Source organism: Ovis canadensis, chromosome 4, assembly GCF_042477335.2.
Source record: "Ovis canadensis isolate MfBH-ARS-UI-01 breed Bighorn chromosome 4, ARS-UI_OviCan_v2, whole genome shotgun sequence".
In the NCBI taxonomy this organism is placed as follows: Eukaryota; Metazoa; Chordata; class Mammalia; order Artiodactyla; family Bovidae; genus Ovis; species Ovis canadensis.
In genome coordinates this window covers 85,727,098-85,754,257 of record NC_091248.1, presented here as the reverse complement: position 1 = coordinate 85,754,257, position 27,160 = coordinate 85,727,098, and the positions used below count along the sequence as shown (strand labels likewise).

At 41.7% G+C, this 27,160-nt stretch overlaps 1 protein-coding gene across 3 annotated transcripts in view; it reads right to left on the bottom strand.

Moving 5' to 3' along the window:
- Nucleotides 1–23,874, bottom strand: part of OSBPL3 (oxysterol binding protein like 3) — a 195,945-nt gene extending 172,071 nt beyond the window's left edge. The window contains exon 1 of one of the 3 annotated variants that reach the window (XM_069588163.1): nucleotides 23,549–23,874. The gene's annotated coding sequence lies outside the window, so the exon portion shown is untranslated. The remainder of the gene's footprint in view (nucleotides 1–23,548) is intronic. The other 2 variants (XM_069588162.1, XM_069588164.1) reach the window with 2 other exon arrangements.
- Nucleotides 23,875–27,160: the final 3,286 nt, after the last annotated feature.

The following is a 27,160-nucleotide window of genomic DNA, read 5'->3' as shown; positions in this document are numbered from 1 at the left end:
CTCACTGTAACAGGACAGAGGCAGAGTGTGGGTATCATAATTTCCTAGCACCTAAGTCTCCAATAAAGGAAAATTTTTCTCTAAAAAATACCCATTAGACTGCAGGTTAAGCCCATTCTCTTCCCTAATAAAGACATATAACACACGCTCATTATACTCAGAATTGTTAAAAATAGAGAAAATATTAAAAACATACATTGATATCACCTGAAACTTCACCGTCTAGTGGTAACTATTATAAACCTTTGCTGCAATTCATCCCCAAATGTTTTTTTGATACCTATTTTATTTATTCTTGTCATTGGGTTCAAATTGTATAAAAATGATTCTACATCCTGGTCTTCTCAGAAGTATTTCCCCCACTTCATACTCATATATTTCTCGCTTTAACAGGACTGACTCACAGTCACAAGCATCTAGCCACTCAGATTAGAATACAGCTAATTTTTAAAAAAATCCTTCAGCAGTTTTCCCCACTCTGGCTTTCCCATCTGCCCATTCCATGTATTTGTCATTATGAAGAACAGACGGATAAAGCTCTAGAATATCTGCTGTCATTTTCACTTCTCTAAACCATCAAAAGAGCATCTTCCTTTATCTCTGTCTTGTGTACATAATGCATACATTTCTCACAGGTTTCTCAGTTTATAAAGTTGGTCTCACTGTTAGAAATAAAAATGTTGGATCTGTTTTTGCATTCTTCCTTGTAATTCTGGCTTTTCGATACCTTTGTGATTTCCCAGTCTGTCTTTTAGCTCCTTATGTAATATTATGTGAATAATCAAATTTTAGTTTTCAATGAAGATTTTTATTCCTCTATTGTTTTTTCTTCTGTTAACTTTACCACCTTTCAGCCATTACTTTCTTCTCATGGAGCTCTTTTGGGGTGGTGAAATTTCTTTTTAAACTAGGCTTTCTTTATTTTTACTGAATTTCTAGCTCCCGATTTCAAGATCAGCGCTAGTAACTGAAGCAGTGAAGTCTTGAGCGTATCTGTTTATATCCTTCCACACTTTCTGTCTTTCCTCGGTTTGCCTTGCCCCCATCCCCCATCTCTGCCAATATTAAATACTCAATAGAATGTTCTAACTGCTCAGCACTATAACTGCCATATTCTACCTGCCCTGCCTGGTGCTGTGAAGGTCAAATAAGATCAAGTGCTAATCAAACCTTCTAGAAAATTCCAGTAAGTACTTGAATAGGCCCTTTGCTTCTGATAAAAGAGGAATTTAATATTCTGAAAGGAAAGGCTACCGAAGCAACTTAACACACTCATGCAGTCTTTGAGATCCCGGCAGAATAGACATGAAAAAAATTCACCCTCCACTAAGGATTGTGAGACACAAAGCCTTCCCATCAAAAAAGATTACATTTCTACAGTTTCAAAACAAATCCATGGGCTGCATCGTGCAAATACCTTTCATCCTTCAACCTTCTCTTCCTTAATGAATTTCACCTTTTCAATCAGTGACAGAGTTTGAAAATGAGCTCTAGTCTAGATTGAACAGATGAGACTTGATCATAGAGCTAATACAGTATGCAGTAAAGACATCTAGATAAAAACTGCTAACAATAAACACTTCCCAAATCGCCAGTCTTCAGCTACTTTTAATCAGTGCATATTCATTCAGCCTAAAAACTCTATATTTTGCCTTTTGTCCTTTTAATAAAGTTGTAGTAAATGATATTACTTCTTAAACAATCCACTTGATATTCTCAAATCTAACATCAGCCACTGAAGGATTTTGTGCAGATTGCTTAAATACCTGAATCTCAGCTTTCTCATTTGTCAAACAGAAATAAAAACTGTTTTCTCAGTTGTTTATCATGATTAAATGAGGGAATGCACTTGAAAGAATTTATAAACTCTAACAGACTATGCAAAAATACAACTGTTAGACTGCAATTTGAAGTCCTCTATGATCTCATTTCCTAGTTTTTTTTGTGTTTTTTTTTTTTTTTTGGAGGGGAGTAATTTTATTTACTTTGATTAAGTAATACATTTACACGGTTCAAAATTCCCAAGTTGCAAAAGGGTATATACAGTTAAAAGTCTTTCATTCCTTTCCACCAAACACCTGACTCTTCTCAGGATTGTAATCAACACCATATTTACTTTTCAGATGCATGTGGATTTTCCCCCAATTTTTATCCAAGTGCTATCACTATTCACTGGTTTACATCTTTTTTCTGGTTTAACAATGTATCTTGGAGATTGTTTCATACCCATATAACAGCAAAGAGGGAGCGCCTCCATTCTTTTCATTGGTTGCATGAAAAGCCATTGAGTGGAATGACCATGATATATTTAACTGTACTACATTTAGATTATTTCCAATATCTTACAGTTACAGTCTTTGCTCATGTATAGGCATACTTGTAAGTTACATTTCTAAAAGAGAATTGCTGGGTCAAAAAGTATGCACATTTTCAATTCTGAAAATGACTGCCATGTTGTCCTTAACAGAAGTTTATAGCAATTTATTCTCCTTCCAGCCATAAACGGTAACTATTTCTCCACACAACTGTCAGCACAATCTTGTCAAATATTATTGTTAAATCTCAGCCAAAAGGATAACCAAAAAATGACATAACTATGTTTTTAATTTGCTTTTCCTGGTGAGCTTCTTGGTCCTTTTTTTGATTGAACAAATTTATTTCACTCCCTTTTACTTTCTTCCTCTATATCTCTGTGCACATCCTATCTATGAACTGGTCACCCAGAAATAGCTGCTATTCTCCAAATGGACCACATTTTGGAAAATGCCTATTCCTTTCACCTCTAGTCACAAAAATTTCTGACAACCAAGTTCAAAGGCACTTCAAAATTTATGAAATGTTTCTATTTTCCTCATAAAACTTAATCCCTCCTTCCTCAGGGCACACTGTTAGAGCTTCAGAATAGCATCATTTCACTCTGCCATGTACATATATGAGTTTCTTACAGTATAAGACCACGTTCTCCATCTTAGCATCCCCCATCATGTCCAACACATTCACTCAGTTAATGTGAAATGAAAGCCTGAATTAGAAATGAAACAACCATGACCTTCTAAATGCAAATGTGTTCTTAAACTTTCAAAATTCTGTAAATCTAGTAATGGGGATAATAAAATACAGTGAAGCTCTGGACACTTGTTCTTTGACCCAGAAGTTCATATTACAACTTAATGCTGATCTTCCTTCACATTTTTCGTTCAATGTTGTTTACTTTAACACTGAAATCCTGGTTGTGACTTAAATGACTAAAACATATAACTAAGATCAAAATATTTTTTTAATATTTTTTACTGTACTAATATCCAGTAAACCCATGAAAAGGTGGCTGACTTTTTACTAATCAAGGAAATGCAATTTAAAAATTACAAGACACCATTAAACATCCAACAGAATGACTAAAGTGAAAAAGACAGAAATATCAGGTATGGCTAGAGATCAATAAGAATTCTCATAAATCAGTGGAGGAAAATGGTATAACCATTTTGGAAAACTGGGGGAACAACTAAAGCCACACACATGTCAACCCTGTGACCCAGAAATTCTCCTCAATATATGTTTTATTAACATACATCATTCACAATGTATAATGTATTAATATACATTGTTCACAAAAAGCTGTGTACAAAAATGTTGGCAGTGGCATTAATTATAACAGCATAAAATGAGAAAAACCTAAATATTTATCAATAGCTGAATAAATAAATTATGGTATTCATACAATGGAATTCTAACAGAAATGGGAATGAACAAACTAGACAACTTCATCTCACAGACCCAAAGAGTCTACATAAACATAAAAAGCAGCAAAGGTAATTGGATGGTGTTAAAAGTCAGGAGACCCTTGTGAAGTAGGAATGGAGACTGGGGACCACATGAGGAGGCTTCAAAGGAGACAATAATCATCTCAGTTTGATTACACAGATGTGTTCATTTTGTGAAAACTTATTAGATGATACAGTTGTACTTTGTATACTTTTCTGCATAGATGTAACATTTCAATAAAAAGTTTACCTAAAATAAAAGAATAGGCTAAACTTCCAAAAGGGGATATATTCCTTTCAAAGTACCTTTCATGAATAAATGTTTGTTTTTTTTTTTTAATGTCATGGTGACTGTTAGCCATTTCTGCAAACCCAACTGACTTGCACTGGTTTGACCCCAGAGCCTACTATCAAAAAGAGATCCTGAGAAAGGAGTTTTCTATTTCTAAAACATTGCAGGAGCCACAAATGGTATTCAGAATGGTTTGATTAAGGGGGAAAACTGAGGTGACCTAAGATCAGCCACTGGGAATAAGCAATGATTACAGAAAAAGATGAAAAGAAACAAAACCTCCTTAAATGGTACCAAAATAACAATTACTCTTAAGCCTTCTGTTGAGCAACTTTGGGGAAAAAAAAAAAAAACTATTTCTTCAACGCAGATATGTGTCTCAGCACCCAGCTTCCCTCCCAATATTATTTCAAAACACTGCTCAAGAGACAAAAGAGCACCACGGGAGTAGCAATTAATGGCAAAGGCAGGTGTCTGAACAGAGGGAAACCAAGGGAAATGAAACACAGATCTTCCCCTCATTAGTCTTCTAAAAATACTCCCATAACACAAAGGCATGCCCTGCTTTTGAGGTATAAATGAATGAGAAACCTAGTCAAAATGGTTTCTGTGAGTCTTGACCATGGCCCGGATACAAATACTTTGAAGATTTAAAAAAGGAAAAGAAAAATTGATGGCACTGACCTAGTCGAGCAGTGATTCAAATAAATACAGACATGGACAAAATAAAACCAATACATAGTAAATTCAATTATCAGTGTCAATGGAGACAGATTTTTAAAAAGCTTTTCCATTTGATTGTGCAATATAGAAATAGCTGACACTCCAGGGCTGATAAGCGGACCTGAACACTTACTCTTTTCTGAACCTGACATTAATTCATTTTTAACTTGATTTCGATTGGACTCAAGAAAAAGGCAAACAGAAAAGATCAGAAGTCAAGGCAAACACCAGCGAAAGAGATGACTTTGCAACCAACTTTCAACTTGCTGTTAAAGGATGTACCGAAAAGACAATTAACTGAAGTTCAGTGAGAACTCATTACAGTTCACGTTAGTCAAGGTAAAAACTGGTTTTGCTCAAAAACATAGCCAACTAGGCAGCCCCTCTGAAAAGAAACAAAGAAGGTGGGATGCTGTCAAGGTTTTAAATACAGCTCTTGATTTTACCTTGTCCACCTTCAGGTAAAGGTGCTAATAAGCAGTGAAATTTGTAGAAGGCAAGTAGCAAGAAGGAAAACAAGCAAGAGATTTGAATAATCAAACTTTCAAGTAAGTTTGTTTAAATTTGGAACTAATAATTCTTGGTTCATGCAATGATTAAAAAAAAATCTCTCCCCTTATAGAAGGTAGGATTAGAATTAACCACTAATGATCTGAGTTAGCAATGACATCAAGGGAAAAAGGGAAGATTAGAAGTTACTTCCTTTTCCTTAGTATTGCAAAGCAGATTTATTAAAGATATCTATGCTGATCATTCAGCCAGAAACAAACTTAACACTGACCTGGTTAAACAGATTCAAAGAGAGAATCACCATCAGCTTAGCCATCCCCTGAATTAGACTTGAAATTAGCAATAGGAACAGCAAGAAGAGCACTTGCTGAGGGCTTACCTGGCAATTCAGGTGACTAGGAAGGACTAGAAGGAATTCACAATCCAAGAAATAAACGAGTAGCTTGGGAAGGGGCTAAGTAAACAAACCTGTGGATAGCATCAGAGCTGAGCATTTATTTATTCATCACCTTGAGTGTTCATAACGCTGCAAAAGACAGACATCCATTATTTTTGCTTGTCCATCCAACTCATACTTCTGATACCAACACCTCATTCTTCAGTGAGAAAAGAGGAAACATCCCTTCCCCCGATTCCACAGGGAATATCTGACCCACACCTGGCCATGACAGTCCTAAGTCTGGTCCCAGGAACGAATTCAGGTTAGGGGCAACTATCTGCAGAACAGAGCTGTTTACCATGTAGGAAATAAGCCCTCAGCTCTCGAGGTATTCACATGGAGAGAGCTGGCTGAGAATGAAGCCAGATGAAAACAAGCTAGGAATCGGCAACAAATAAGGCCCTGATGACATGATTTGAACCCCTAGATGCAGCCATGCCTGAAGTTAGCATTACTCTTGGACTTTGTAGCAACATAAGCTAATACATTTTCTCTTACATTGGATCGGTTTCTGTTGCTTGAAAACAAAATGCCCTAGTACATCATTACTTATTAAATTCCTTTAAATCCCTTTACAGGAATAATTCTTCAGCCAGATCACCTACTGTGAATTATTTTTAAAAAATTAAAAATATCTTTTTTGAAGCAGAACATTCTGAGAAATTAATATGAAATAATTCTGTCAACATTACTCCCTGCATCTTAGGAAACTTTTGATGACAGAACTATTTCCTCCCACAATGAAAAATAAGCTTCTTGATGTAACTGATTCTGCACAGCTAGATCCTAATATCAGGTTGTCTGAGCCTTTAGAACACCAAAAACCTGTCTGTTCAGCTCCATCTTTGTGGATTCAAGGAGCTCACAGAATGAAGTGAAATTTGATGGTTTTGCTGTTTGAATTCACTTTTTTCTGACTCCACCAGGGAAAGAAGAATCATCCAAAGGAAGAGTGTGGACTTGACACCCCTCCCTTTGCCCCCACTTCCCCACAAAACAGAGGCCAGTCGTGGACAGACTGGACAGTTTAGTTGCAAACTGCTGATGGTAGCAGACACATTCTGTGGGTCTGTTCCTTGTTCACCATGACAAAACCCATTCTGATGGGAAAACAGAAAGGCTGAGGCCCTCTCCACAAGGAATCTGGCCAGTACCCTTTGCCCCTCTTTGCTGATCTTTGTCCTGAGTAGACAGTAGCACATTCAGCTGGGTTCAATCTGATTGCCTACACCCAAGGATGCAGGAGTCGGGGCAGAGTGGGGGAAAATATGCTGACTCAGGTTCCGAATATAGAATGTGCCAGCAGAGAATGATAAAAAAGGCCCAGAACTAGAAGTTCAGAGGGCTCAGATCTGGTCCTAGTCCTGGTTCTGCCACCAACTATATGTGACTCCAAATAGCCATTTCACCTTTCAAGGTGCTGGTTGCCTTATTTTGAAACTGACGGGAGGAAATGGATCTGTGTTCTTTCACTGTGGGTGGTATCTCGGGTGGATAGTAAAGGCAATTTAGTGGATCAAGACTAATATTAAAAAACTGACTCTAAAGCTGACAGGAATTACACAAGATGAATCTAGGGCATCCTATAGTCCCAGAAAGAACATGCTCAAAAAAAAATCCCATGGACGGAGGAGGAGTCTGGTGGGCTGCTGTCTATGGGGTCGCACAGAGTCGGACATGACTGAAGTGACTTAGCAGCAGCAGCAGCAGCAGCAGCAGCAGCAGCAGGGTGGGTTGAGAGTGAGTCTTCTGCCTGCTGCACCAATGCCTGGGTTTTCAAAGGGCTCCCTGGACCCATGGCACCAGCATCACCTGAGAACTTGTTTGAAATGCAGACTCTCAGATCCCACCACAGATGCACTAAATCAGAAACTCTGCAGTGAGGCCCAGCAATTAACATGCCCTGTAGGTCTCTGTGGTGCTGCTGAAGTCTAGATCCCAAAGAAACAGACGTATAACTGTGCATCCCCTCCTGCTGGCTTCCTGATCAACTAGCAGTCATGTAGCTCTCATCTCCTCCAGAACCCCCTTCACATCTATGGACACTTGGCTAATTCTCATACAACTCCTTTAGGGGTGTGGGGAGGGAGGAGTACTATCCACAGGAATGCAGAGAAGTCCATGGCACGCTGGACCTCAGCATGAGTCAACTAGCCAGAGCAAGAATTAAGAACATGGTTATTTTGCTTAACTCATCCATGAAGTTCTTAGCAATGAAGGATAATCGGGGCACATGTCTGTACCACACACCACACATTGTACAGAGACCCAGATTCCAACATCCTGCCTTCTGGTTCCTGGCATTGGTCAAAGGTGTCAATCTGTGGGTCAAAAAAGGCAGCTATCTTATGTAAACACCCATCAGCATACATCCATGAAAATTAGACCTTTTGATGCCAGAGAACAAAAGAGCCTTCTCAGCCCTTCATCAGGGAACAAATGATGCAGAATGGAGAGTAACAAGCAAACTGGAATGCTATGTTGGCCATGAGATCAAAGCCTAGAGAAACAGGAATTACAAGTCAGGAGTATGGTGCATTAGCAGGCTGCCATGAAGTCCATGTAGGCCTTTTCCTGAACCATGTTTAGGCCACAGCTACTTTCCTTTTCCTATCTGACACCTCATTATTGGTATTGTCCCTAACCTGACAAACATATAACAAACAACAGAACACTGAGCTAAAGAAAGACTGAGTTGAAAACCAAATTTGGGTGAAAACTATACCGTTTGTACACATACAAGGTAAAAGAACCGCTGAAGTAAACACAGTGTTTCTCTAAATAACAGAGGCGGGATTCATATGTGTCTTGTGAGACAGGAATATTAATTCTTAGCATGTCATAAATAAACCGTATACATAAAAATATATGTGTGTTAGTCGCTCAGTAGTGTCCGACTCTTTGCAACCCCATGGACTATAACCTGCAATACTCCTCTGTCCATAGAATTCTTCAGGAAAGAATACTGCAGTGGGTTGCTAATCCCTTCTCCAGGGGATCTTCCCAACTCAGGAATCGAACATGGGTCTCCTGCATTGCAGGCAGATTCTTTACCATCTGAGCTACAAGGGAAACCCCAAAATATATGTCAACAAATAATCATTCCTTCATCAACCTCCACTTTCCTTATTCCACAGTCACAGTCATCTAGAAAATATAGCCTCCATCCCATAATTTATTGAAAGATTAAAAAAAAGATAAGCAATACACCACCACAGAGGCATATGCAGCTTGAGTCAGAAAACTAACGGAGAGAGAAGTGGCACAAGACATCACAGTTCCTGGGCCGACACTGCAAACGTGTACTCACAGGCCGTCTCCCTGATCTGTCTCAAAGTTTGATGGGAATTCTCCCTGGCTCCTATCCTCCCCACCACTGAACACACAGTGGAATACAACATTTGGTTGTTGTGTGTGACCACCAGTCACACTGATGAAGTACATTTCATAGCTCACACACTTTCGGTGGGTCTGCAACTGCCCACCGCTCCCTCCATCCAACCTTAAAAATCTTTCCACATTAAAAGGTCTCCAAGGTATGATCTATTAACATCCCTCCCAGGAGCTCTCTCCTGGTTTTCTTTGGAATCATCCCTCTCCCCTATTCACAAACAATCTTGGAAATAATATCCACCCCCATAGAGTGGCTAGGAGAATTATATCAAGTTATATTTTCTCAAAAAGGATTGAGCATAGTGGTTCACTTTTTATAGACAATCCATTAAAGAAATCTGCTATATCATTATAAGGTCCTCCGGCCTTTGTGACTACCTACCTCTTGTTTGACATTCCTCAAGGTACCACATCCATCTCCCTTCCTCTCCTGGGACCTGCCCAAAACATTGGACAGGTTGGGCCTCCCTTAGAAACCTCCTCAACTGTCCTAATTTCAACTAAACTGCTGACTCCCAGGAGTGATCCTCAGTTTTGCCCTCTCTTCTGAGTTATCTAGGGGGTATCACTGATATCACCCACATATGTTAACCTCAGCATGTTTAAAACCAAAAGCATCCTTTTAAAAAAAAAAAAAACTAAAGCATCCTTTTGCCCTAAGACCGATTCATTTATATTCTTCCGTAGTAGTCAATGGTTCCTTAAATAATAGTCACATAGGCCTGAAACTCTAGAGTTACTTTTTGGCTTGCTTCATATGTTTACTGTAGAATAAGTAACTCCTTTACCTGGAACAAAATTTCAAAGATACAATTTAAATCTCACACCTGTCCTTTTATCTTCCAGCTCCTTTCCTTGGGGAATCTGATGTTACCCACTTCTTGTTTAGCCTTCAAAAGATATTTTATATTCATGATACACAGGGGATACTAGTACATGTTTATCAACCAGCTCTCTGGAGAAACAAAAGCAATGAAAACCCTGTTCTGGTTCCTTTGCCAACTTCCATGCTGTAAATACTCACACCTTGGCCAATTTCAAATGACCACTGACCACTGCAAAGTCACTGACCAAGGAGTTGGGGAGAGATATACACAATTGGTTCTTACATGCTGACGCTAGCTGGCTTCAGCCCACCCTTTCTCCACCCCCCCTTTATGAATATGTGTACATATGCATAAATATATACATGTTTATGCATATAAGCATATAACATATATATTAGGTGTGAATATATTTTTACTCACATGGAATTATCCCATACATACTTTGGTATATATTATATGTAAGCCACAAACCTATGTATTCTACACTTTTTTTTTTTTTAACTTAACAATACCCTTGAGATTGTTACAAATCATTAGATGTTGAGCTGCCTCATTTTTAACTGCTCCATTATTCATTAACCAGTTCTTACTAATGAACAATTAGGTTATTTGCAACCTTTTTATTCAAACAGTGTTGCAATAAATAACTCTGCATGTATATCACTGTGCACATTTACTTATCAGTAGGATTAAATTCACAGAACTGTTATGGCCGATTTAAAGGGTGCATGTGTTTACAATGTTGATAAGATACTTCCAAGGGCTCCACACAGAGCTTGGAACAATTTACATTTCCAACCATCATGAATACTCGCTTCCTCAAACCTCTGGCAACAGTTTTACCACTTTATGTTATATTTGCCAATCTGACAGGTTAAAAAATAGCATCTTGTTTCTCTCGTTATGAGTAAGGTTGAAGTTTTCACATACTTAAGAGTCATTTGTAGGCAGGTTTGTAAACTATTTGTTCAAATTTTTTGCCTCTAGAGCAACCGTCCTTTCTTTTATTGTAATTCTTTATATATTGATGGAATTAGACCTTTTTGTGACATCAATTGCAATTATTTTCCAAATTAATTGCCTTTTGACAGTTAAAAAAATTGCTCTGCAAAAATCACATGTAGTCAAGTGAATCAATCTTTTGTTTTATAGCTTCTGGACTTTGTGTCCTATCTTGAAAAGCTTTTCTATCTCATTATTAAAATCGTATTCTATTTTTTTCCTAGTTGTTTTAATATTAAAGTTTTGATCGACCTGGAATTTATTTTGATGGAAGGAGTGATGTAGGGCTCCAACTTTATTTTTCACCTGATTGTACGAACACCATTTATTATCTCACATAGAATTATCTCTGCCTTCTCCCTCAACCCTGGTCCTTAATCCTCTATTTCCAGGAGCTGTCATTCTGACTTGCCAATACTTCTGTGTTGTCTGTCCTTTCTTCTCCCATTGTGACCAACCTATTTTGGGTCTCATCGTGCTTATACTCCCAGCCTCTGATCATCTCTATCACCACTAGGATTTTTCTCTAAAATAGCTCCCACCATATCACCTCCTTGTTCACTGTCCACAGAATGAAGTTCAAACCCTTACTACAGGATTCAGCGTCCTCTTCATTTGGGCCCCAACCCACCTCTCCATTCTCATACTCATTCACTTTCCCCATTTAAAACAGTCCTTCTGATCAAACTGGCGGGTTCATCATTCCTTAAAATGCTACACCTCGACTGAATCAAGTAAATGTATATAGCAAAACAGAAATACTCACAGATACAGAAAACAAACTAGTGGATATCAGTGGGGAGATGGAAGCAGGGAGGGGCAAGATACGGGTATGGGATTAAGAGGGACAAGCTACTATGTATAAAATAGATAAGCAACAAGTGTATATTGTACAGCACAGGGAATTACAGCCATTATTTTGTAATAACTTTTAAAGGAGTATAATCTATAAGAAGACTGGATCATCATGCTGTACACTTGAAACTAACATAATAATATAAATTAACTACACTTCAGGTTTTTTTTTTAAAAAATGGCTATGCCTTGGCTCATCCTGCATTTTCTGCCTGGAGTGTCTTTCCCATCTAGCATTCCGTTGTCTCAATCCTACACGTCCTTCAAGGCTTGGTTCAGATGCCCCCTTCCCTGCAGAAACATCTCCTATGGCCTCTCTGGGCTCAAACCACATCTCAACATCTTGTTCACAGCAAGTGTTGCACCTCTCCTTGTCTTTCACATTGTGTGTTTAGAACTCTCCCCCACAAACATTCCTTGAGAGGAGGGGCTGAGGCTAATCAATTATGATACATAGTTTTCACTGAAATGAAAAGGTCTTAGCCTAGTGGTTCCCAAACTTTAGTGAACAACAGAATCAACCGAAGGGTTTGTAAAAGGCAGATTGCTGGGCCCTCCTCTCAGTTTCTGATTCAAAAGGTCTAGGGTGGGGCCAAGAATTTCTGTTTCTAACATGTACCCAGGTGATGCTGATATGGCAACTTGTGGAATCACATTTTGAAAACTGCTGCCTAAGATAGCACCTCAAATCTCAAACTGCAAGCCTTTGAAAAGGTGAACACAGTCACACACCCAAAAATCTCACGAAGGAGGAAATCCTCTGGAGCTGGGTGTCCTTTAGACAGGTGCGGATTTCACCTTGTCCATCCAGTTCCGCATAGAAGGCAGTGACCTGCCCAAGGCCACAGAGGCACTACTGGGGATGGATTCATCTTCTGATTCTCCATCTCCCACTCCTGTGATCTCCACCACAGTGAGGGGCCCTCTGGTCAATGACATAAATACACCCCAGTGCTGCCACTTGGTCCCATTGTGATCGTGGGTAAATGACTTAAGCCCCTCTAGGCTTGTGACAGTCACAGGTTCTTTGAGTAGAAGAGAAATTATTCTGGCAACTGAAACAAACAAAAAATGTACTGGGAAATGAGTTTCAGGAAGTAAGAGGGGGTGGGTGGAGGGACAGGCGCTGGCACAGCTTCATGGGACCTGAAGCCAGACCACAATGCCAAGCAGATAAGAATGGTTGGATCGGGAGATGCCCTTGGCAGCAGAACCTCTGTGACCCTTGGCACTGAACCCAGATTCCAGTTAAGAGACATCTGAATCCTAGGGCTACCCACAGCTGAGGAGAATGGGGCCCCTCATTCCAGACCCTTAGGCAAAAAGTGAGTCCTCAAATGGAAATCAGAAAGGGTAAAGTGATGCTGGACAATCAAAGAGCAAATGATTACTCCCCAGCCTCTGTCTGGCTGTTGGTAAACTGTTACACTGAGAGCCATAAATTACTAGACGATCTAATGAGGTAGTGTAAGTACAGCACTTAACCTGGCATATAGTAAGCATGCCACAGCTATTGGCTACCATCGCTGTTATTACTGTTCTTTGCAATTATCATCAACCCTTCAAAGTCAAGATGGTTCCCCATGCCCTAAAGACTCCCAACAAGCTTCAAAGGACACTTCAGTTAATTCTATAAAGAAATCTGCTTGAAGTAGCTATGAACCCATAAGAAAAACCCAACTGGGTCTTCCCTGCATTCTTTGAGGCCTTCAAGTACCCCTTGTCCACTTCATCTCAGATGCTAGACCACAAAACTACATTTGAACCAGAACCAGCAAGTCATTTTAAGCTACTTCCGAGGTAATACTGGAGAACAGGTTGTTAGCTTTCATACAGTTTCAGTTACAAAAGTGGTAAAAACTCATCTTTGAATTCAGCTCCCAATAACTAATAAGCACACTTGTGTGTACCGTCACAGAGAGCAATTCAAACCTTGCGAGAGGAGTTAAGCTCCTCCTCCTATTCAGTTCCACCTGGCCTCCTGCAATTGGCAGAAAGACACAGGAAGGGCAGGACTTCACTACTGTCATCCCCACCCCCAGGATTCCCTCTTCTACTCCTGTGACCATCAGCAGCCCAAGTCATGACATCCAAAAAAAAAAAGGAACTTCTTTCTCCAGGTTCCCAATTAAATTCCAGACTCACTCCCTTGGAGCCAAAGAGCCAAACTGTAATGAACAAATTCTCTGTGACTGTTCATGATCTCCTTGAAGGGAGATACCTGCTTGAAGATACCTGGATGCCAGGTACCCAGCCTGGTGCCTGGCATACAGTGGGAGCACAACAAATACTCATTCATTGACAAAAACCATACTGCATGCTTTCATTCTAGGGAGCCATTGACTTCAGGTTTAACCATGTCTGTCACATTAACAAAATACATTATTTAGCTTTTGCTTCCAAACATTTCAGATCACTGCCCACCACAAATGACTGGATGAGGTCTTTTTGTTTTATAAGACAAAGCATAACTTTAAAACTCTTGTATGATGGCATTTGATATCAAGATAGAAAAGCAGCATGGGACTCTTTCATAGTACTATCTCCTAATACACAAGTGGAGAAATGCTATACTGCAAAGTGTCTGACCCACACAACACTAAGAAAACGGATTGTGATACTTTAACTATAGAGAATAAACCAAAGAATAAACCTGATTTCATATTGGCAGGCACAGGTCCCTCTGATGATCTCTTGTTGGGTTGTTCATTAAATAGAATTTAATTCTATTCTGCTTTAAATTCAAGCTATTTTTCAGTTCAAGCCCACTGTCTCCCGATCTCAGAAATCACAGGTGAGGACAAACATCCTCTCGGGTCATCTGTCTGGCCTATACCCACTCAGAGAGCTGGGTTTACTACCTCAGCTATGCTTCTGTGAGTAAACACAGACACCTAGACAGCGACAGAATGCTCATCCGAAGAAATTTCATATGAAAGCAATTTGTTTTAATCATCTTTAAACCCACATGTTATTATTATTGTTTAAGAATCATTTTCCACTTTTCCAGGGGCTTTAAGAAGTCTAGAAACAATCATATTCTGGCTCCCAAACAAACAAATTTAGGCAGAGTGATTATAAAGAAAGTACAGGGAAAATTCAATTTCAGGATATAAACAGTATGACTAAGAACAATGAAATTGCTACTCTATTTTCTGTATTTTTCTAAGATGAAGGAAATAATTCATCAACTTCAAAACAAAACAATCAGGCAAGTAACTAAAGGAGCAATTATTCTGTGGCTTCATGTTGCTATCCCATTTATTACAAAAGAACTTTTAGATTTTCACATAGATGAAGCAAACCTAGAATGATATAGGAAGGCTACAGCCTGCCTGCTAAAACCTTCTACAAAGAATCGTCTTCGAACAAATCGATATTTCCCAGTCTTCACATAAGAGGAGTCTTTTATGAAAAATATTTTGCTCCAGACTTTTTAAAAATTTGGGAGTCCTCTATTTAATGTGATATGAAAAATGTCAAATTCTCATTTGGCTTAAATTAGAATCACCTAGAGATCTTAAAAAATTTGTCCCTCCCTAGGCCCCACTCCTAAAGTTTCTGAATCAAATGGCTTGAGATAAGGAGAGTTGGTCATTGTTTTTTTAAGTTTTCTCATTCTGTTTTATAGCTGGATAGTATTCCATTGTGTGAATATAATATACAATATACTTTATTCAGTTACTTTTTAATGACAGCTTTATTGGGCCTTGGGATTCAAGCAAGGAGCTAGATTTACTTCAAGCAACACTGTAAGAGAAAAATGTAATGTGAGCCATATATGCAATTTTAATTCAAGTAGCAAATTAAAAAGAGTAAAAAGAAATAGGTAAAATTAGTTTAAATTATGTATTATCATAATATATCCAAAATATTACCATTTCAACATGTTAATAGTACAAAATTATTGTGATACTTTTACATTTTTTTCATACTAAGTCTTCAAAACAGTGTATATTTCATACCTACAGTACATCTCACTAAGGCTACATTTCAAGTGCCCCACAGCCATGAAATTAAAAGACGCTTACTCCTTGGAAGAAAAGTTATGAGCAACCTAGATAGTATATTCAAAAGCAGAGACATTACTTTGCCGACTAAGATCTGTCTAGTCAAGGCTATGATTTTTCCAGCAGTCAGGTATGGATGTGAGAGTTGGACTGTGAAGAAGGCTGAGCGCCGAAGAATTGATGCTTTTGAAGTGTGGTGTTGGAGAAGACTCTTGAGAGTCCCTTGGGCTGCAAGGAGATTCAACCAGTCCATTCTGAAGGAGATCAATCCTGGGATTTCTTTGGAAGGAATGATGCTAAAGCTGAAACTCCAGTACTTTGGCCACCTCATGCGAAGAGTTGACTCATTGGAAAAGACTCTTGATGCTGGGAGGGATTGGGGGTAGGAGAAGAAGGGGACGACAGAGGATGAGATGGCTGGATAGCATCACTGACTCGATGGACGTGAGTCTGAGTGAACTCTGGGAGTTGGTGATGGACAGGGAGGCCTGGCATGCTGCGATTCATGGGGTCGCAAAGAGTTGGACACGACTGAGCGACTAAACTGAACTGAACAGCCAAATGTAGACATTGGCTGCCCCAGAGACAGCAGATATAGGGAACAGCATCAAGAACTCATTGCCTCACTTCAGTTAACTCAGGTACAGCCTTGTTTCCTCTATACTCCCTCCCCACCCTTGAGATATTTTACAGCAAATTCTAAAAACAGGACCATTTCATCCATGTTCAAATTTCCTTGATTACCTAATATTTTCTAACAATGAATTTGTTCAAATCAGGGTCTAAATAATCAACTATAAGGATCTCTTTTTAATGACAATTTTTTTTATGACACCAGCAGAACAGAAGTTATACTTTTAGTAAAATGCTTTATTCAGTCAGATGATTTATTACACATCTATCTTGTGCCAGGTGCTGTTCTAGCCTCAAGAGACAACAATGACCAATACTCAAAGGAACTTCCGGTTTAACGCTTGCCTGCACATTTGTTTTGTTTGGGGAAGATTTTTAAAAATTCCAGTTCCAACTGGCAAACAGATAAAGTGTGGTCTATACAAACAATGGGGTGTTATTAGGCAATAAAAAGAAATGAAGCACTGATTCATTCTACAACAGGGATAAACCTTGACAATAACATGCTAAGTGAAAGAAGCCAGACACAAAAGGCCACATGTTGAATGATGCCATTTTTGTGAATGTCCATAAGAGGCAAATCCATATAGGCATCAAATAGATTAGTGGTTGGGAAGTGAGGAGGGAGACTGCTAATTAGTACAGTTTCTTTTGGGGATGGTGAAACATTCTAAAATGAATTATGAAGTCATGGTTGCACAACTTTGAATATACTAAAAACCACTGGGGATTTTCCTGGTGGTCCAGTGGTTAAGATTCCGTGCTTCCAATGCAGGGGGCGCAGGTTTGATCCCTGGTCAGGAAACTAGATCCTACATGCCATGTGGCACAGCCAAAAAGTACACATTTTTTTAAAAAATTAAGCCACTGAATGTACACTTTAAACAGATGAATTATATGAAATACTAATTATATCTCAATAAAGTTGTCATTAAAAAACTTAATTGAATCAAGTAAGTTGATATTATAGTCACACAAGGGAATACTATCCAGCTATAACACAGAATGAGAAAACTTAGGAAAAAAAAAAGTGATCAACCCTCCTTATCTCAAGCCATTTGATTCAGAAACTTTGGGAGTGGGGCCTAGGGAGAGACAAATGTTTTAAGATTCCTACACTGGAGAAGGGAATGGCAAACCACTTCAGTCTTCCTGCCTTGAGATCCCCATGAACAGTATGAAAAAGCAAAAGGTTATGACACTGAAAGATGAACTCCCCAGGTCAGTAGGTGCCCAGTATGCTGCTGGAGAAGAGTGGAGAAATAACTCCAGAAAGAATGAAGAGACGAAGCCAAAGCAAAAACAACACCCAGTTGTGGATGTGATGGGTGATGGAACTCAAGTCTGATGCTGTAAAGAGCAATAATGCATAGGAACCTGGAATGTTAGGTCCATGAATCAAGGCAAATTGGAAGTGGTCAAACAGGAGACTGCAAGAGTGAACGTCGACATTTTAGGAATCAGTGAACTAAAGCGGACTGGAATGAGCAAATTTAACTCAGATGACCATTATATCTACTACTGTGGTCAAGAATCCCTTAGAAGAAATGGAGTAGCCTGCATACTCAACAAAAGATCCCTACATAATTCTAACTTAAGTCAAATGAGAATCAGTGGTTTCATAGAAGATTCAGTCAAAGTGACTAACAGTTACAAAATGGTATGATAACTGCTCCCTCATTAACAGGCAGGCACACAGTGCCAAGCGTGTTTTCCAATTTCAACCTGAAGGGAGCAGAGGAAGGCTTCCTACAAGTGACACCATCCAGGCTGAAATGTAATGGATGTGTAGGAATCAGCCGGGTGAACATGGGTGAGGAGGACTGCATCATAATGAGGACAGATATTTATGCGGGAACTGGGAGGCCACAGCACATGATGCATGGCCCCTGGGACTCAGGAAGGGAGCTGAACTTACTTCAGTTTGACTGGAACACACAGAGCCAAGCTGTGAGCAGGAGGTTATTCAGATAAGATCTGATAAATCAGGTTTAAAAGTGAGAAATATTCATTGATCAATAAGATATTGACAAAAATTTAGTTTCAATTCCCTAACAGTTTCAATACATTTTTAATACAACTTTACATATATATGAAAAGATGGTACATATAAGATACAAGTGCATATTTAGTGCATATTTATCCTACAGACAATGTTTTGTTTACGGGTTTGAGATTTCCTTGCAATATTTGCAAGGTGAAAACCAGAATAGGCGCTTACCATAGATTTCAATAATTAAGATTTCCAATGCTTCATCATAAATTGATGAAATATTATAGTATTGTGGATCAAAAGTAGGAAACAAAATGCCACATTCCAATGACTTTTTTCACAGAATATGTGAAAGTGTTAGTTGCTCAGTCCTGTCCACCTCTTTGTGACTCCATGGACTGTAGCCTACCAGGCTCCTCTGCCCATGGAATTCTCCAGGTAAAAATACTGGAGTGGGTAAAAAGTGAGTCTCTCAGTTGTGTCCGACTCCTTGTGACCCCATGGACTATACTTTTCATGGAATTCTCCAGGCCAGAATCCTGGAGTGGGTAGTCTTTCCCTTCTCTAGGGGATCTTCCTAACCCAGGGGTCGAACCCAGGTCTCCCGCATTGCTGGCGATTCTTGACCAGCTGAGCCACAAGGGAAGCCCACTGAAGTGGGTAGCCATTCTTTTCTCCAGGGGCTCTTCCTGACCCAAGGATCAAACCCAGGCCTCCTGCATTGCAGGCAGATTCTCTACCGTCTGATCTACATAATACAACCAAATACAATCTTTTCTTTTCAATTGCACACCTCCTTTGGATAGGATATCAGGCTCAGTGATGTGAGAAACAGGAAAGGAAGGAATAGATACTAGTCCTGCCTTCAAGGCATTTACAATTCAGTAAGGGAGGCCATACATTTAAATAGATAACTAGGCCACGAGGCACTAGGGTGAAAGAATGTGGAGCGTGGGTATGAAAGAAACAAAGTACTGAAGCCGGGGGTGGGGGGGGGGGGTGTGTGGGTGTGTGTGTGTGTGTGTGTGTGTGGGTGTGTGGGTGTGTGTGTAAACCTTGAAATACTTGGGGTTTCGGGGTGGAGACAGACACTGAGCCCAGGCTGCTGGATCCTGACTTTAGGCTAAGGGGTCTACCTTAGATGGAGAGAGAGAAAGGACCTGGGATTACTTCACAACTAATACAGTTGCACCTTGTATTAGTTGTAAAGTAGTTGGAAACTTAACTTTTCCTAGTCTCATTTGGAGATCGGGGGTATAACAACAGGGCCTCCTTTGGTGTTGCTCTGAGGATTAAACAGTTTAATTCATGCACAGTACTCAAGCCAATACCTGGCACAAAAAGATCAGCAGCTACCACTGCTGTTATTAATGTCATAATTATTAACTACGTAAGTCACTCAATAATTTTTAGCAATGTAATGACTGGATCTAAAGAATTTACCTGACTATGATTCAAAGGTAGAACTGAGGGAGGTAAATCTGCCTGAAAGCTATATTAGGACAGAGTAGAGAAGTCCCTAACAACCTGAGCTAAGATGGTGCAGGGGCAAGGGGAAGGGATGGAGGTAAAAGACAAAAGGAAAGAGAGACACGAACTAGGCTGAGATGAACATAAAGATGGTCTAAACAGTATTGATTGGGAAGTCAAGAAAGATGTTTCCAGAGGAGGAGGCTCAAAGCTGATGAATAAGATGTAGACAAGAAAGGAATTTACAGTGAACCATAAAGTGAAGTTGCTCAGTCGTGTCCGACTCTTTGCTACCCCATGGATTGTAGCCTAAGAGGCTCCTCTGTCCATGTGATTTTCCAGGTGAGAATACTGGAGTGGGTTGCCATTTCCTTCTCCAAGAGATCTCCCAACCCGGGGATCAAATCCGGGTCTCCCACATTGTAGGCAGACGCTTTACTGTCTGAGCCACCAGGGAAGTGAAACTGTCAATTCTGAAGGCTCCTTCAACTTGACAGCCTCCATGATCCTCAGTGTCCCACAGGCCTATCATTTCTGTGGGCATTCTGGGTTGAAGGATTCTCCAGCCCTCCCTGGAGTATCCTTGAAATGGAATTAACAATTAAGAAAATACAGTCCTGCCAAGACACACAGTATAAATAAGACCACAGATTATCCAGGTCTTCAGGAAAGGAAAAGCATACTACCCCTAAAACTGGAATAAAACAGAAGGAAAAAAGGGACCTCTAATTCTGCCCCATGCTCTATTTTGTCATTAGCCCTTCAGGTGGTAACCATGACATACTTGGCTAACTTTACCTTGCCCTCAGTTTTACAAGAGAACAAAGAGTCAAAATATAGTTATTTTGCTAAAAGGTTGCAGCAGAAGTTTCTGGAACTAGTAGTGGTTTCAACTCTCCATTCTACCCATGGCAAGAGAGGTTCTAGCTGGTCTTCCAGTACTTTCCTTACGAGGCAGAAACCATTGTGTTCAGAGTTCACTTACTACAGTGGGTAAAACCCATCAGATTTCTCTTTAGATTTAGGTGAAAGTAAACTTAAATCTCGGAGAAGGCAATGGCACCCCACTCCGGTACTCTTGCCTGGAAACTCCATGGACGGAGGAGCCTAGACTGCAGTCCATGGGGTCTCGAAGAATCAGATACCACCGAGCGACTTCACTTTCACTTTTCACTTTCATACATTGGAGAAGGAAATGGCAACCCACTCCAGCGTTCTTGCCTGGAGAATCCCAGGGATGGAGGAGCCTGGTGGGCTGCCGTCTATGGGGTCGCACAGAGTCAGACACTACTGAAGTGACTTAGCAGCAGCAGCAAACTTAAATCTAAATGAAAGGAGAATTTCCTCTCCTCCTATATGAAAAGTGCCCCATCTATCTATCAGGCCCACAAACTATAAATTCAACCACAAAAATCAATGACAGTAAAAACTCAACAATTTGAAAAATAGTACAACTAGACACTTGTTATTGACAGCAGAAAGTTTACAGCTCAACCTCAGGTGGTTTGAATATGTTGCATTGCTGAACTCTATCATAATGAGTTAACATCTAATTACATAGTGGGTGCAGGAGACATTTCAGTATAGTGGAAAGAGCTAAAGATTTGCAGTCAGAAAGACTATTCTTAAAAATCCAGCTCAGCAATCTTCTATTGACCCTGGGCAGGTTCCCAAATTTAGGCTGCAGTTTCTTCATCTGTAAAATGGAGATAACCTCACAGCACTGCCATCAAGGTGGTGAAGATTAAATAACAGCCTATGGCATCCTGGACTTACAGCATAACTATTAGCTGTTACCGAAACTCTCAGTAATGATAGTGCAATAAATCTCCTTTTCACTAAGCAATAGTTTTTGTTATAAATAAAGTTAAATGCCTACTGGCTATAATGGTGGAAATTACATTTCAGTTTCTTGGGAGCATAACAGAGAAGATGAGCTGGAATTCTAGTTTTGCCAGGATAATCTTGAAAAATTAGTTAACCTGCTGGAGCCTCAGTTTCTCATCAGGTTAGAAATATCGAGCTAACAAGGCTACTGTAATGTTTAACACAGCTTCTCTGGTGGATCAGCGGTAAAGAATCTGCCTGCCAATGCAGGAGAGGCAGGTTTGATCCTTGAGTTGGGAAGATTCTCTGGAGAAGGAAATGGTAACCCACTCCAGTATTCTTGCCTGGAAAGTCCCATGGACAGAGGAGCCTGGTGGGCTGCAGTCCATAGGGTCGCAAAAGAGACAGACATGACTTGGCAACTAAACAACAACAGCAATGTTTAATGAGATGATCTATACAAAGTTCCTAGTATATTTCCAGCTCTCAGTAGGTGCTGGATTAATAGTAGTTACTGGTATGTGTTCAATTTCCCAACAGAAAAACAAAAGGACAAACATGAAAATCAAAACTAGTATGAGATCACCATTCCTCATATTTTACAGAGAAGTTTTCATCATTCATTCATTTATACAAAGAATAAATATTTCTTTTGTACCTACTGTGTGTCAGGCATTGTTGCTGACATTGGGATTAGGGTGATGGACATTCTAGAGTTGGGGGAACAGTAAACAGTCTAAGGAGACAATTTCAGAAAGAGATGAGTGCTATGAGGAATACCAAAAAGGGTGGTGTGCCCACACGTTGATGGAGGCGATGGTCATTTCGCTTGGGTGCATTTTAGCCCAGGCCTACCTAGTTTGTCTCCTTGGGCCAGAACGGGACTTCACCTTGTATGATGCTTGGCAGTACAGTATGGATGATCAGAAGTTAGACCTACACCTTTATCTGTGGATGAATCTCTTTGGCAGCGGCAGCTTAAAATATTTCTAAATGCCTTCAGCCCAGTACTCAAACTCTATGGGTCAGGACGGGTGTGGGGGTGGGGCAGAGGGTGGCGGCGGGGGTTCAGTCGCACCTCAGCGCAACCCTCAGGCACATCTAAAGTGACAACTTCACAGCTCCCTCAGCTCAGGAGACTGGTAGTTTGTGAGACGGAGGAAAGAGAGTACAAATTGCATTACCGAAAGAGGGCGGCGCGCGCCGGCTTAAGAAGTAGCTGGACGATCTACGACAATGCCCATTAGGGACTCCAGAAGCTGCAAACGCTCCTCAGGAAGCCCGAAGGGACAAGGACCCTCGGTCCCCGGCCGCGGTGCCGGAAAGCGGAGCAAGACTGGCGCGGGGAGGCGGGCGAGCCCGGAGCCTACAAGACCTACGTCTCCCGTATCCCCCCGGTGCGCCCCAGCCCGCGGATGTGGTGCAGCCTCGCGCTCGGCCCAATTAAACTGGTTTCCTGTGCCTCCCGCCCCGGCGCCGCGTCTCCCGGCTGCCCAGGACAGCCCCCGGCGCCGCATCCTCCGGCGCCCCGACCCAAACTAGGCGCCTTCTCGCCGTTAATCCCGACCAAACTGTGCCTCTAAGGACAGCACTCCAGTGTGGGCAGCACCTGGCCCTCTAACTCCCGGGATGCAGGCACGAGGGTGACTCGGGGCTGCCCCACTAACAGTTCTTCCTCGGGAGACAGGAGGCAGTCTCCAGATTCTCGCTGAGACTGGCTGCGTCCCCCCAGATTTCAGCCCTCCGGAGTCCACGCCATCGCCCAGGTCCCCACGCACCCCAGCTCTATTCTAGCTGGCGTCCTAGTGCCTACCTGCGCGCTCAGCCGCCGGGGACGCCGCCTAGTTTCCCCGGTGCCGGGCTCCGAGGTTCGTCAGCAGACGCGAAAGGAGGCAAACCTGGCTTCTTCGGTCCTCCAGCAACGCACAGCTGATAGTTCCCACCCCGGCTGCAGCAGACAGCGGCGGGGATGGCTACTCGCCGACCGCCGCCGGGGTCAGAGCCCGCGCTGCGCACTGGCCTCCTGGCTCCCAGCTCGCCTTGTTCCGCCCGGCTCCGGCGTACAGCGAACGCTCGGCCAGTTCCCAGTACTTTGCCCAGAACTTAGAGCGCGCAGCCAGGCAATTAGCAAGGGGGGAGGGAGGGGCGGGAGCGAGGAGGAGGAGCCTACGCCGGGCCTGGGGCGGGGCCACGCGGGGAGGGCGGGAGAGACGGCAGAGTGACCCACACTCGCAGCAATCAGGAGTAGCCCACGGCAAAAGGGGCGGGGCGGTGCACCTGGAAGGAGCACCGATTCCATGACGCAGTCAAGGGAACCCGGTTCCCGACAGGTGCGAAGGAGAAAGCGAGGCGGGAGCTGCCTCTGGAAGAGGAAAGTGGTTCCCGGCGGCTCAGGGCGCTCTGTGAGCGCCGTTTAAGCACTCAGATGTTCGTGGAGCAGCGTTTCCGGGCCAGAGAGAAAGAAGTGAGGGGTCATGGGAGGGGCTGGTTAAAGAACAAGATTTCAGGGGAGACTCTGGTCGAACAGGCAAAGAGAACTCAACTTCTTCCGGAACTCAGACCGAGGCCAAGGGATGGAGAATCGAGAAAACAAATGGTGAAGGGAGGTTTGCAGGCACCGGATGTCGAAGGACAGAATCCCCGTAGGATCCGGCAGGAGGCTGTGACCCCTCCAACATCCAGAGGCAGTGATGCAGATTGGTGCTGGATCCCAGGAGGGGACATAGAGGGAGTGTGGTTCTTTATTCTACGTAGTTCATGTGCGAGGGGGAGGAGAGAGAAAGCATCACAGTTACAAGGGAAAAGCGCTTCCCCTCGACTTGATTGTCCACTTGCTCCTCTGCCTCCTTTGATCCTAGCATGATCACCAGGTCTCAGTTTGGAGACTGCAAGCCTATCGAGTGCTGCAGGTGGAGGGATGAGAAGGAAATTAACATTTACGAGCGCCTACTGTGTGCTTCCGGAGCAGCTGTGGGCATGCAGCTGTGATAATGGCACACCAGGTTCCTGCTCTCATGGAGCTTACGCTTCTGTTGGGAGACAGACCATGAACAAAGAAGGGCACATGCAAATATAAACACATGAAAAAGTGCCGGAAAAAAATATGAGCACTGAGGGGTGACTGCTAAGCAGAGCTTTAAAAAGTGACGGGTGTAATAGGGGGGCTGTGAAATCCTCTGAGGGCCTCACAGCGAAGACGACTTTTACGCAGATTCCTGAACCGGGGAAAGTTGCTGCCACCGTCGTCGCAGAGCGTTCCAGACAGAGGAGCGGCAAATGCAAGGTGTTTAACCTCCTTGAAAATCCTTCTAACCTAGCTCACCGAGCTGGACAGTAAGTGTGGCTCGCTAGGCGCGCTTCCTGGCACAGAGCAGGGGCTCCAGAATATTAAATTCCAGTGCCACCCACCACCTGCAGCATTCGATACATTTCCAGTCTCCTAAATGACCCCAATTAAGGTTTCTGAGGCTCTTGTCGCAGCCACGCTTTCCACATTTCATTCACTGCGCTCGATTCTCCGCTTTCTGGGTCTCGAGGTGTCTGAGACTGTCTGTCTTGGATCTGGCAGGCGGCGAGCGAGGGCGGGAGGATCCCAGCAAATTGCAGAACTAACCCACCGTTGTGCTACCCACGCTGGCTCTCGGAGAATCCTAATGGAGATTTAAAACACGATGACTTGGAGGTTCTTAAATCATCCGCCTGCACCAGATCAACGCCTGGTGGATGAAAGCCAGGAGCCCGGACCATTCTTTTTTTTTTTTTTTTTTAATTTTAATATCTTTAATTCTTACATGCGTTCCCAAACATGAACCCCCCTCCCACCTCCCTCCCCATAACATCTCTCTGGGTCATCCCCATGCACCAGCCCCAAGCATGCTGCATCCTGCGTCAGACATAGACTGGCGATTCAATTCTTACATGATAGTATACATGTTAGAATGTCATTCTCCCAAATCATCCCACCCTCTCCCTCTCCCTCTGAGTCCAAAGGTCCGTTATACACATCTGTGTCTCTTTCCCTGTCTTGCATACAGGGTCGTCATTGCCATCTTCCTAAATTCCATATATATGTGTTAGTATACTGTATTGGTGTTTTTCTTTCTGGCTTACTTCACTCTGTATAATCGGCTCCAGTTTCATCCATCTCATCAGAACTGATTCAGGGACCATTCATTTTGAATTCAAGGAGTTACCCTGCCCACGCCCGTCGTTTTCCTAACCCTTCTTCCATTTTTCAGTAATTCCTCTGGGAAAGAGAAGCTCAATCTTTCCCCTGTCCTCCTGCTTCAAGCTCTTTTATTTCTCTTTATTTCTTTTCCTTTCTCCACCTCCCATTCTCACCGTTTCATTAGAATTGCTTTTACTGCGGGATGCAAGCCTTAAAATCCGAAAAGAAGTTATTTATTTGAATATGGCTTTATTGTTGAAACTGCCATCCCATTTTTTTGTTTGTTTTGTTTTGTTTTTTGCTTTTCCTTTCATCTCTTTCAAACAACAAAGTGTGTGTATATTTTTTTCTATTTGTACTTGAGGCAATTAATTGGACAGAATGAGACTTATTCATATTATGCCTTGCTTCCTAGAAAAAAGGAATCTTACTGTGTCTTTTCATAGTTTCATTTCCTCTACTACTCCTAAATAAGCTTCCAGACTCACCAGCTCCTAAAAACAAAAGGAAATAAAGTTGAATACCAGACAGAGCTAATTGTTCTTGAACAAGCTTGTTAAATCCTAAAATTAGCTTTCTCTTCAGAGTTTTATTTTAAAGCAAGGATCTGAATGTCTATTCCAGAGAAATCAATGATTCTATAATATGAGCTTCTAAAGACCCTCTTTGAACTGTTGAACAAATACTTTTTATCTTTGGAGACAAATACACACCATGGTGGGGATTGTTCATACTTCCCTGAATGTTAGTAGCTTCAGAAATCTGTATTAGGTAAGCAGGTCTTAAAAGAGTTCACATGCTTTGATAGTAAAAGAAGATGATTGAAAAAAAAAAAAAAGAAGATGATGGTACAGGAGTTTAGTGGAGGGGGAACTCCAGAGGCCTCTAGAATCAACTACCTGGGTTCCTGTCTTAAGGTGGCAACTTCCTGACTCTGAGAGCACTGTTCTTTTTCTGCAAAATGGAGACAGAGGGCTTCCCAGGTGGCTCAGTGATAAAGAATCTGCCTGCCAAGCATGAGATGCAGGTTTGATCCCTGGGTTGGGAAGATCCCCTGGAAAAGGAAATGGCAACCGACTCGAGTATTCTTGCCTGGGAAATCCCATGGACAGAGGAGCCTGATGGGCTACAGTCCATGGAGTTTCAAAGTGTCGGACACTAGTTAGTGACTGAACAACAGTGTGCATCCTCCGATTTAGTTTTTTAATTGAAGGATAATTGCTTTACAGAATTTTGTTGTTTTCTGTCAAACATCAA